General features: G+C 41.8%; 1 long non-coding RNA gene across 1 annotated transcript in view; it reads left to right on the forward strand.

Annotated features, from left to right (window-relative positions):
- LOC102553457 (uncharacterized) overlaps window positions 1–12,021 on the forward strand; it is a 127,289-nt gene that overhangs the window by 86,439 nt on the left and 28,829 nt on the right. The window lies entirely within an intron of this gene.

The following is a 12,021-nucleotide window of genomic DNA, read 5'->3' on the forward strand; positions in this document are numbered from 1 at the left end:
CCAGACTCCACCTTCCTCTCCCAGTGGGGACCTTATCCCGGACTCTGCCCAGGACATGGGTGGGTTTTTTTGTTGTTTTTTCTTTTTGTTTTTGTTTTTGTTTTTATTTTTGTTTTTGTTTTTGAAATCTTCTCTTGTAGCTTTCCCTTCTCAGCACATGAAGGTCAGTCTTTAGTTTGTGACCTTAGCAATTCTAACAGCTGGGGCAACTTAAGCCTCATGAAATAGGTAAACAAGGGCAGTTCCGAAGACAATCTTCATCACAAAGACTATTGCCTGTAACATTCGAAGAGAACTGAGAGCCTAGGTGAGCCAAGAGCTCCGGGTGACTTGTGAGTCTGAAGCAGCAATTTGCCAGGTGCAAAAGGAGGATGTAAAATTGCTGACATGGATTTTTTTAAGGCTTAAATTATAGAAGAAAAGGAAATAGTACCCGGGAGGGTGGTTTTCAATTGAAGCTAAGATCAAAGTTCATCATTTTCAACTGTGAAGTAAGTTGAGCTGCCGGAATTACTCTAATTATAAGACAATTTTCTCTCATTTGACCACTTTTTATTGGCACATGCCCCTGTTTGCGGTAATGTGATTTGAAAAGTCTGTATCTGTGGATGAGAGCATAATTTCACTTCTTCTTAACTTGGTGACATGCGTATTAGCACTGAGACCAATATATTTATCTGTAATACTGTTCAGTACCGACTGGAAATGTCAGTGTAGTCTTGACACCCTGTGTGCCCTCATACTTCATCTTCTGACCAGTCATCTGCCCTGAAAGTATCATTGGGAGGGTATTTAGTTCTCTGATTTAGAGTTTTAGTAGAGTCATTATTTAGGTTTTAAATGATCCCTGCCTACCTTTGACAAGAAAACCTATGTTAAAAACATTTCTAGGGCTGGAGAGATGGCTCAGTGGTTAAGAGCACTGACTGCTCTTCCAGAGGTCCTGAGTTCAATTCTCAGCAAACACATGGTGGCTCACAACCATCTGTAATGGGATCTGATGCCCTCTTCTGGTGTGTCTGAAGACAGTTACAGTGTATACATATATAATAAATAAATAAATCTTTAAAAACATTTCTATATTTTTTTCAAAAGCATGACAAAGGCAGAGAAAATCCCAAGAGTGTTTCTGGGTCACATCAAGCTGTAATATCAGGGTTCTGTTTTCAACACTCTGCAATCTGATTAGTCTTGTTCTTTTCCAAAGGAAAATGGGTCAAGAACATTTAATTTTAAGTTCTCATGCATTTAGACATGATAGGTAGATGGATTAGCCATGGATGTCGTATTTGCATAACTGTCAGAATCTGTCTACAGAAGAGGTATAGGGCAGCAGACCAGCATTTGCCCAGTGTATACAAGCCCCTCTGGCATCACAAAACATATTTCTTCTTTAGCTATGTTTTGGTGGTAGATGACATATCCTGGAAGAATGTTCCACTTACCAGGAGAAAGGTGACCAAGACTGGGTCAAGAAGCATCAGGGAAAATGCTAAGAGGTGAAATAAATCAGCCCTGAATTCTTTGAAGAATACATTGAGATTAAAGATACATAGCTAGTCATGCACATATTCTTCTTACGGAAGCAAGGTCAACTAAAAAGGCATTTAACCTCTGCTTTGGACAGCTACTGAACTCTAGTAGAGTTAAGGAAAAATATGGACGTTATCATGAAAAGAAAAGAGTTGCTAGAAGATTGAGTTTACAACAAATATGTTTAGACACTCTATGAGCCTTAAATAAATGTATGCAAGTCTCTATGGTTTGATTGACACAGTCAAGGAATAAGCTGTGAGAACACTTGGAATGTTTTATGACTCCAGAGCTTTAGTCTCTTCCAATCATTTCTTATCTGTGAGTTCAGAAAAATGTCATTAGGCTATTAGAACTCTTGTTCTAACTACTAACTACAGATATTGGCCAGACTACAATTCAATACTCCCAAATCAGACAGACAGCACCTAACAACAGTTTTGTATTAGACAAGTTTTGTAGATTGCTCTCTCTCTCTCTCTCTCTCTCTCTCTCTCTCTCTCTCTCTCTCTCTCTCCCCACCCTCCGTGTGTGTGTGTGTGTGTGTGTGTGTGTGTGTGTGCGTGCCTATGCATCTGGGTATGGAAGACAGACATCGATGTCAGATGTCTTCCTCAACCAATCACTCCACTTCATTTTTTTTTGAGACAAGGCCCCTCCCTGAAGGTGGAGCTTGCAGTTTTGGCTACATTGACTTCCCAGTGAACATCATCTTCTCCACTCCACCCCCTCCTCAGCAGCTAGTGCTACCACTCCTGGATTTTTAGATGGATGATGGTGATCTGAACTGGGGTCCCCGTACTTGCATTACACACATTTTATCTAATAAGACACTTTCCTTGCCCGTAGATTGTCATCTCTCAACACAGTTCTTTACCACTCAAAGGATTTGGAGTCACTAAGTCTATTAATTCAAAATGCACACAGCCCAGCTTTCCAACTCTGGCTCTAGAAATTCAGTCGAATAAACAAACTGTAGCCACTCAAAAGCTGGAGGTCACAGTCACAAGCCATTGGATTTGAGATATGATGGCCTTAATGGAAGGCATGGTGTCTTCACTTTGAAGCTTCTGGAACCCTGGATAACCATACTTTGATACCACAATCAAGACACTTAATGTCTGATCCAGTACCTTCTGAACTGGTAGCAGGAGAGATAAATATTTCTGGGTTCTGAAATCCCAATCTCAAAATCCCCTCTGTATGTATTGACAGCTGATAGGAAGCTGAAAGTTTTCCAGTGGCAGCCATCTTTGTATTTTATGTGCAATGTTGTCTTGTTGAAACTCAAAGTAATGAATGTCTGCCTAGTCATATAAACCTTTTCTCGTTCCCTCACTCCCTTGCATAGGAGAAGAGGAACAAGAGAGTCTTTTGATTCTTTGGACTCAGTGCTGTGTTTCCAGCAAAGTTTTGGTTTGTGCTCTTGAGGTTCTGGATATCCTTTCCATGATAGATATTTATGTGAATAATACCTTTACGTGAAAATATTTATGTGAATGACATATGTTGCTGGAGAATGTAGCAAGAAGGCAAATTTGGTTAAAATAGTGAATGCTCCTTTAGAGACCAACTGAGGAAGAAACATTGTTCAGCACATTTTTTTACTCTTCCTTTCCCGCCCTGCCCTCTACCTCCCCCCACCCCCACCCCCCGTCCATGTAGAAGGTCATTACTAAGGGTGAGAAACTCACAGGCTAAAAATGTACGGTTTTCACCGTATCTGGAAGATGATGTTGTCATGTGAAGTAAAATAGCTCTTTACCAAGCAGAGCGGCCTTCATGAGAATTCATTCCTGGGACTGTTTGCATTCTTTCCCAGTGAGCTGCAGGGGCAGACATCAGAACCTATTTATAACAGCAAGTGGAGATATTCAACCGTTCAGAGCTGTATTCAGAATTGAGGCTGCTAGAGAGCGATTGGGTAGAATTTCTACGTGCCTCTTCCCAAGGAATGTGTGTTCCCTTTCAGGGTAGAGGTGACCCTGCGGCCAGCTTGGGAGAACCTATCAGGAATAGCACGTGACATAGAAATGGAAGGAGTGGGATGGAAACCATACATGGTGAAGTGGAAAAGATGCTCTTTCTTAACACCTGCCCCAAGAGTAAACAGAGCTAGAAGAGTGTTGTGGCTTAATGGAAAAATGCTGAGGGGCTGGCTCTGAATGCTCTCCTGTGCTATCTCTCAACCCATGAGTATGCTGACTTCAGCAAACATCACTGGGGCACAGTAGTGTCTGAGCCTTACGAGTGCGGTTCGGCAGCCCTGCTTGTTCAAAGATTGAAGAGAGAGTTCAATGCTTAACAGGGAGCTTCTTCAGATGGCTGAGATCAGAACAGAGAGGCGAGTAATTGCAGCACTCGGAAGGCTAAAGCATGGGGTTGGCTTGAGTTGAAGGCTATCTGTGGCCTCAGAGCAACACTCAGCCTCAACGAAACAACCACAAGACAGCAACGTCCACAACTTAAACTCTTCTTTAGGAGGAGAGTAGAGTGAAGCACAGATTGCAATTACCTTGTCTAATATCTTAGACAGAATGCAATTACTTTGATTAATACCATAGACACACTAGCACCAGAATAGCCTCTTCTGGCTTCCTGTCCCCTGGTCCAGAAGTAACTTTCATTGAGAAATGTCAATGAAAAGCAAAGCTGACAAGGGAAGTGTTTGGAATGGTGTTGGTGCAGTGGTACCAATCCCCCCTGTTCTTCTATCTACTGAATCTAGGTTCCCTGCAGCAGCTAGGGAGAGCTGGGTGGTTTAGTGGCCCCTTAGTAGAATGAAGAAAAGGCTCACTCAGTTTAAAAAGACGATGATGCCTGTACAAAATAGGCAAAAGGACTGACTTAGGCATGATGGTAAACTAGTCTTTCCTTCACAAAGTTGGCTCAGATTATTTTTACTATTATTGAAAGGTTTTCCTTGAATTTTGTAAACATTTGATACTATGAGGCCTGGCCTGATTAGAGTAGCCTGTTCTTACAAATCTGGAACTTGGCTTATTAGCTGAAATTGAATATATGGAATATACTTTTTTCTTTCTGTATAAGTCTTTATTCCTGTTGACATGTTGAGTTCTTGTTTAGAGGAACATGTCTCAGCAGCTCTCAGTGTGACTGCATACTCGGTGGTGCTCATCACTGTCTACACGAGGCACAAGAGAAAGGGACCTTTCTTTCACTTAGACCCGTGGAAGCATCAGCTCTTCACTAGAAAGCTGTTAGTCCGTGAGTTAATGTTACCTGTTATAGAGTTGAGGCCTCAGAGGCTTCTCTTTGCTCTCATTTGTCAGGTCTTGGGCACAGCAAGGAAAGGAAAGGGAGGGGAAGGGAAGAAATGGAAAGGGGGAGGGACAAGAGAGGAGAGGAGGGAGGAGAAGGGACAGGGAACAGGAAAGAAGGGAAAGGAGGGGAGGGGAGGTACAAGAGGGGAGAGGAAGGAGGGAAGGGGAAGGGAAAGGAGGGGAGAGGAACAGAAAGAAAGGAGAAATCTCCATTAAACGCAGGGTTCTTCAGAGTGCTAGACTAGATCAAACAAAATAGTGTATATGGGTGTGTTTTGATGTACTTCCAAACGCCATAGGATTAGATATTACTTTAGAGATTTAATATGAACTTGAGCCAAGCCATGATGATACACACGTGTAATTCCAGCAAAAGAGGAAAGGCACTGAGTTTTAAATCTAGACTGTGTAGTGAATGCCAAGCTAGCTGGGGTTCTGTAAAGGCCTTGTTAAAATCATGCAAGAAAGTCGATCGCTAAGTTGAGGATGCTCAGTAGGGCAGCCCATTGAGTTAAAAGTGAGGATGTTCAGATGTATAAGGGGGTAAATGAACTCTCCTAATGATGCTTCCCCTTATGGATTGCATAAGTCAGCTGGAAACTGACTCCACAATAGGCATAGATTAGCTTGAGGATCCTCTCTACCCTATAAGAGGTGTTAATACAACTACTTCTATTTTAAAAGTGAAAAATAAGCCTTTTAAAAGACCCATACAAATCTAAAATACATATTTTTGACCATTGGCTTCTATTACCTGAAATAACACTGATTTTTGTCATTGTGCCATCAAAACACTTGCCATGCCTAGGGTACCTTCTGCCCTTGGTTTGAAGCAGTGTTTCTCACTTGTCTGAACTTTGCCTGATAGACTAAACTGGCTGGCTAGTGAACTCCAGGACTTGCCTATCTCTGCCTCCTTTGACAACACCAGTCCTGGGGTTATAAGCACCACTCTGCCTTTTTACATAGGTCCAGAGTGTCTGAAACTCAGGTCTTCATTCCTGTGAGTCAGGGGTTATGCTGACTGAGGCACTGTCCCAGCATCTGCTTTTCATAATGAAGTCTTCGAAGACTTAGATGGTTCTATGTTCCTTTTGAAGGGAGCCAGCACAAATAAGCTTTCAGCGAGTCATACGGAAGACTGTAATCTTTGGTATTAGTCTCAGGGCTTAGAATTATGAGTCTGCTATAGCTTGGCTGTAGGATTTATGTAAATTGTATTTCTAGACAGTATAGTTGACAGTTTGCTTCTGGCCCTGAAATTCTGTTATTCTTTGAAAGAGGCTTCTTTAACGATTTAGCATTATTTGTTTAAAAGTCAAATATAGATAAAATCACAGGGAAATTATACTGTGCTCTGATTGGTTACAGTTGATGATTGCACAACTTTGACAATACTGAAAGGAATTTGGTGGAATTCTTTAAATGGGTGAGTTCAACACTGTACGAATCAAATTAAAACTAAATTAAGCTTACATATGTTCAAAAGCTCTGAAACATTGGGAAAATGTGCATTAGTTACTTTCGTGTCCCTATGTCTATTGTTGACATCAAGTACTGGCTTTACAGTCAGTAACCAGCTTTATGGTTTCAGAAAGCCTCTGAAAACAGCGATGATGGTGACATCATCCATAGATAACAGGGACCTGTGAATCTGTTGCCATGGCAATCGCCATACATTCCCAAAGTCCCAGAGTCAACCTGGCCCATTTCCCACCTCTACCTGCGAGTGGTTATGTCACAGCCTAAATAAAAGGCAGACCCTCCCTGACCTTTGCCCCTTTTCTCTCTTTTCTTTTTCCTTTCATCTCCATCGGCCCCTTTCCCCTTTCCCCCCACAATAAACCTCTCTTACATGGAACTGTACTGGCTTAGTGTGGTCTGTCCAGACATGAGCCGTGATTTTAACACAACCATAATGCCTGACAATTTAAGTGGGGTCAGTTTCATTCTGGATCATGGCTGATGAGGGTTTCAGTCCATTGTGGCAGGAAACACAGCAGAACAGCTCTTTCTGAGGCAGAAGTCTGTGGAAAAGGCTGTTCACAACAGGAAAGGCAGAATGCATGGAGCTATATAAGCATTAGAGGCTGGTGTGAGTGTCCCGGGTCCTACTTTAGTGACCTGTCTCCTCAAGGTTCCAGAGTATGGTGTTTGGATAAGATGTTCCTCATAGTCTCAGCATTTGGATGCTTAGCTCCTGGCTGGTGGTACTATTTGGGAAGGCTTGTGTGGTGTGGCCTTGTTGGAGAAACTGTGCCACTAGAGGTGGGCTTTTAAGTTTTAAAAGCCATACATCATTCTTCATTCACTCTCCCTGCTTTCTGCTTGAGGTTTGAGGCAAGAGCTCTCAGCCTGTGACTCAAGTTCCTATTGTTCCCTGTACCACCCTTCCCCCCTCCAGTAGTAATGGAATCATCTCTAGAACCACAGCCCAAATAAACCCATCCTCCTGTAAGTTGCCTCAGTTATGGTTTCACCACAGCATAAAAAATGATTAAAACCTGGGCTTCTAAAATATTCCCACAGAATGAAAAAGAAATGTTCAAAACATAAGCCTGCGGGGACCCTTAACAATTCATATAAACATGGTCATGCATACACAACTGAAGGTTCACTTTTAAGAAAACCATATTCCACTGAAACATTCGGCAGAGAAGTAGAAGAGGCAATTGCACAGCAATATGACTAAAAGAAAATATTAAGATCCTGGTTCTATTTAACATGAAGTACTCCGACCACTGTGAGGATGGTGTACCAAGACGTGTGTATACCAGCCAGTCAAGGTCACATGCAGAAGTCAGACACAGGGGACGAGGATATCAAGGCCATCTCTGGTTACTTGATTAGACCCCATCTCCAGAAAACAAAACCAAAAGTTCTGAATTAATCAGGAGAGGAAGCTGCTGGGGTGTGGGTTTGCAGAAGAATGTCTATGCATCTTTCTACCATGTTCCTTCAAACATGAGACTGAGAGCATGGGATGTGTTCAAGGTATACAATGGGACTCACACTGAAGAAACCCTGACTGTTCTGACTCCACTTTCTTCACCTTTCCTTCTTTTCATCTTCCTCCCATTTCTACAGGCACCATGTCTACAGGGATAAATCATCTCTCTCTTTCTTCCTTAGAACTGATGTGGACTCTAGGTGCATACATAGCCACTAAGTACCACCATGGTAAAAACATATGCTTTATCATCTAAGACAGTACAATAAATCTGAATCATGAAAATTATTTCTTACAGATAACCCTCTACTTTGCTATATCTTACTTTTATACAGTAGTGACTTACGTTTTTATACCATAGTTTGCGAGAGTAAAAGCCAAATGAGTTAAGGAAACCTACCTACTTTTGCAAAATAAATATTCATTTCTGAGGCAGGATGCTGTTTGCCTAGGATTAATGCCACATGCAATTTTGCTGTCAGGAGTCATATCGCCTTCAGAGAGGTCTTCCTATTCACCCAGAAGCAGCCCTACTTTGATGAGAGAGTAGCATTTCTACAAGGAAAACAGCTTAAATTTGCAAGTCATGACAATATTGATAAATGTCAAATGAATATCACACACCAAGAATTCTTCGTACATTTCTCTTTTAGGACAGGAAATTTCTATTTAGTCTATGGCTTAGTGTCTAAATGTGATCCAATTTAGATGTGATTCAGAAGTAGACAGCATCATGTATTTTTTTTCCACACTGATTATTTTCTTGGGACATCTAGCCAGCTTCTGCCGGCTCCTGTTGCAAGTAGATAGGTCTTATCAGCGCCCAAATGATACAGAAACAGAGACTCTGTAAATGCCCAGGAGCTTGGAGTAATTTCTCCTTTATCAATCCCTGCAAGCCACAAGGTTGTCAAAGTTTTTACACCACCTTTATAGATGTCTCTGTGAGGTGTTTTCTTCCCAAGACTTTGCTGCTCTATCTCTCAAAAGCCTTTTACAAGATCTATCTCATTTCAAATTAAAGGCTAATTTTTGTCTCTTGCTAGATGGGTGAAATTAGTAGGTCTGACTCACAAAATTAGCAGGTGAGTGTTATCTGATGAGTCGTTCTCTTTGAGTGTGAACGGAGAATAGCTGGGAAAAGCAGGAATGCACCTTACCCTCAGGGAGAGCTCCAGATGTGCACTGTCAGCCTTACCCCATGTATCATGCAAGAAAGCTTTCATGATGTGCAAGCATGTAGATGTGCTACTATGGACAGAATTGTACACACCCCAAAATCCTGCATGTTGGGAATGGATCCCTGAATGTGAATGTGGTGGTTTGTAGAAAACAGACTCTATGAACCAATGGAACTTGTTTGGCCTCACCTACTCAGTCTAGATCTTGAGACACAGTTCCTGGGACTCTACCCTCATTCTGGTGTTCCTGACTTCTTTTTAAATCAGTGGGAAACTGTAACCTGAAGGCATGAAAACATCCCCAGACTCCGGATGAAAAGACCATTCCTTGTTTTGAGACCAGGCTCCATCTCTGGCCTAATATCCTCAAAGCTTTCATTGGTCACTTTACATCTCAGCTGTTCTGCTTAAGCTAACTATTGTACATACCAACCATCATAGTGGTCCTAAAGCACAGACATGGGGTAACAATGATGCCGAAGTTCTCATTTGTCTTCTCTCTGTTTAATCTTTGATGGTTTTCCCACAAAACATAAGACAGTTGTCTTCTTTGGTAAAGGGAGACTCTTTACAAGTATTTGGAGCCAACTTTCCATCTTTGTTGTTGTTGACACTCATCTTAGGCTAGACAGCCTTGTCTAGACACCCCACATCTCAAACAGAATGTCCCAAACCATTTTCCAGACTGACTTTGTGTTCGTCTGTGATTCTTTCTGCTTCATTTTCCAGAAATGCTTTCTTACGTTTTTCAGGGTGAATGCTGGTCATGTTCTAGACCCACTGAATCATTTCCCACCCCAAAGCACCTTCCACAGCCCACTCGCAAAATAAAAGCTGTTTATATCTCTCACTACTATGTATCGGGTGATACTGTTCCCACAGCATTGTTTTTCAAAGCATTGTTACTTGAGAGAAAATGAACAACCCCAAGAGGCAGACAGAGCAGGTAAGGACAAACAGAAGCTCGTGGGATTCTGAATTCCGCTCCTGGGAGGCCAGTGTCTCTAACACTCAGGGTGCGTTTTCTCGTCAGGGCAGGTATGGAATGTTGTGCTGAAAAAACATATTTAAACAGTGTTCTCCCTCCAGCTGGGTTATATTGGGAGCCTTGCTACTACACCTTGGAGAAAGACACCAGTGACATTTACTCAGGAGTTTGGGGTGACTGGAAGGAGGAGAGTGAAGTGAAGAGCCACAGGAGATAAAGGTTCTGGGGAGCTGCAACTAGGATTACTGTACTGTGAGGTTTGGGAAGGTGACCCCATGAAGACTGAAAAAGCAAGATGCTTATGTAGGCAGCAAGATTCAAGAGGGAGGGAATTTAGTCTCTTCGAAGTTAGAATTATGATAAAGATGTACAACAAAGAGGAGAGGACAAAGTAAGAGTCATTTTCCTACTCTTAAGGATTAGAACTTTTAGAAACCGATGCAAACATTCTATACATGCGTTCAATGCACTGGGGCATTATAACTCAAGACAAAACAAAAAAAATGTTTAGCTTGAAGCTGGAGAGGTAGCCTCAGTAAACAAGAATTCTGGCTGCATCAGCATGAACACATTACTTCAAATCCTTAGCAGTCCTGTAAAAATGAAGGCTGGGCATACCTCATGAATCTAAACCCTGTCCTATACGGGGTAGAAACAGAAGGATGCTGCCTCTTGCTAGCTGCAGCCCTTTCTCCATTCTAGGTGAGACCATGTTTTAAAGCAGTAAGATGGAGAGAGATAGGGTAGAATATCAAACACACTTCTCCGGCCTCTGTTACAAGCACTCATGTACATAGTACATGAGTCACATGCATCACAGACACAGAGAGAGAGGGAGAGGGAGAGGGAGAGGGAGAGGGAGAGGGAGAGGGAGAGGGAGAGGGAGGAGGGGAGAGAGGAGAAGAGAGAAAGGGAATAGAGGAGGGAGAGAGGGAATAGAGGAGGGAGAGAGGGGAGACAGGGGAAGACAGGGGAGAGAGGGGGAGGGGGAGAGGGAAAGAGGAGAGAGAGAGGGAGAGAGAGAGAAAACATGAGAACATTTAGTTTTTAGTATTTTCATAGCAATATCGACTGCATACAAGAAGCTTTGGAAAAGAAAGAGGTTGTTTTCCAATATACCATGTCAGTGCTATGATACTGACCAAAATGTATAGACAAATAAACAATAAAAGTCAAATGCTTATTCCATTTTTCCAAAAGTGCAGAATTGACTTAGGGGGTAATCTAATTTAACTACCTACCCCCTTTTAAAGTACCTGCCTCCAGTTTAAAGTATGTTTAACAGTTAACATCCAGTGTAAAAATACTTGAGCTAGAAAAATAAGATCCTGGGGATGTCAAAGGCATTTAACATGTTAGTGAGGTCATTTAATGATTAGAAAGAATAGGGTGATAAGCCCAGAACACTCCATAGAATTTGTTTGTCTTATATAAACTTAACGAATGTTTATCAAGGTATTGATCAGAGTTTTGTTGCTGGGTTGAAAGCTAACTCACCAAATCACTTTGGGTGCACTGGAATTTTGCTTCATCTTTTAGAGCAGCAGGGCATAGTTCATCCTTGGGCTTGTGAAAATGTCTGGGTCACAGCAAGGGGAATTAAGAGGAGGCAGAGACAGAAAGGAGCTGCTCTATTTTCTTGCAAATCTTCAGTCTCAACGAGTCCTTGTGAACCTTTACCAGGTCACACCCAGAACTTCTCATAATCCAAATTGCTGTGTGTTTTTAAGTGCTGTGGCGTAAGCTTGGGTGTCAGTGTCTTTTCAACGAGTATGCAATCAGCACCCTTTAATTTTGGTGTCTGAGACTGTGAGATAGAGTGAAGTGTAAGAGAATAAAGAGAAAATTCGGATAAGGGTATATATTCCTCCTTGGTAGATGTAGGTGTAAAAATTAATTATTAATTATTTTCCAACCTGGGTAGATTTGGAATGGTTTTTCCATTCAGAATTATGGCGAGATAACAAGAGTAGGAAGCATCTCAGTTTAGACTAAAGATAAGATTTCCAAATTTAATACAGTATAGTTCTTTACTTTCTAAATATCATCTGTAGCTACATATAACAAAAGTGTAGCTACACCCTG

The sequence above is a fragment of the Rattus norvegicus genome, chromosome 1 (assembly GCF_036323735.1).
Source record: "Rattus norvegicus strain BN/NHsdMcwi chromosome 1, GRCr8, whole genome shotgun sequence".
Lineage (NCBI taxonomy): Eukaryota > Metazoa > Chordata > Mammalia > Rodentia > Muridae > Rattus > Rattus norvegicus.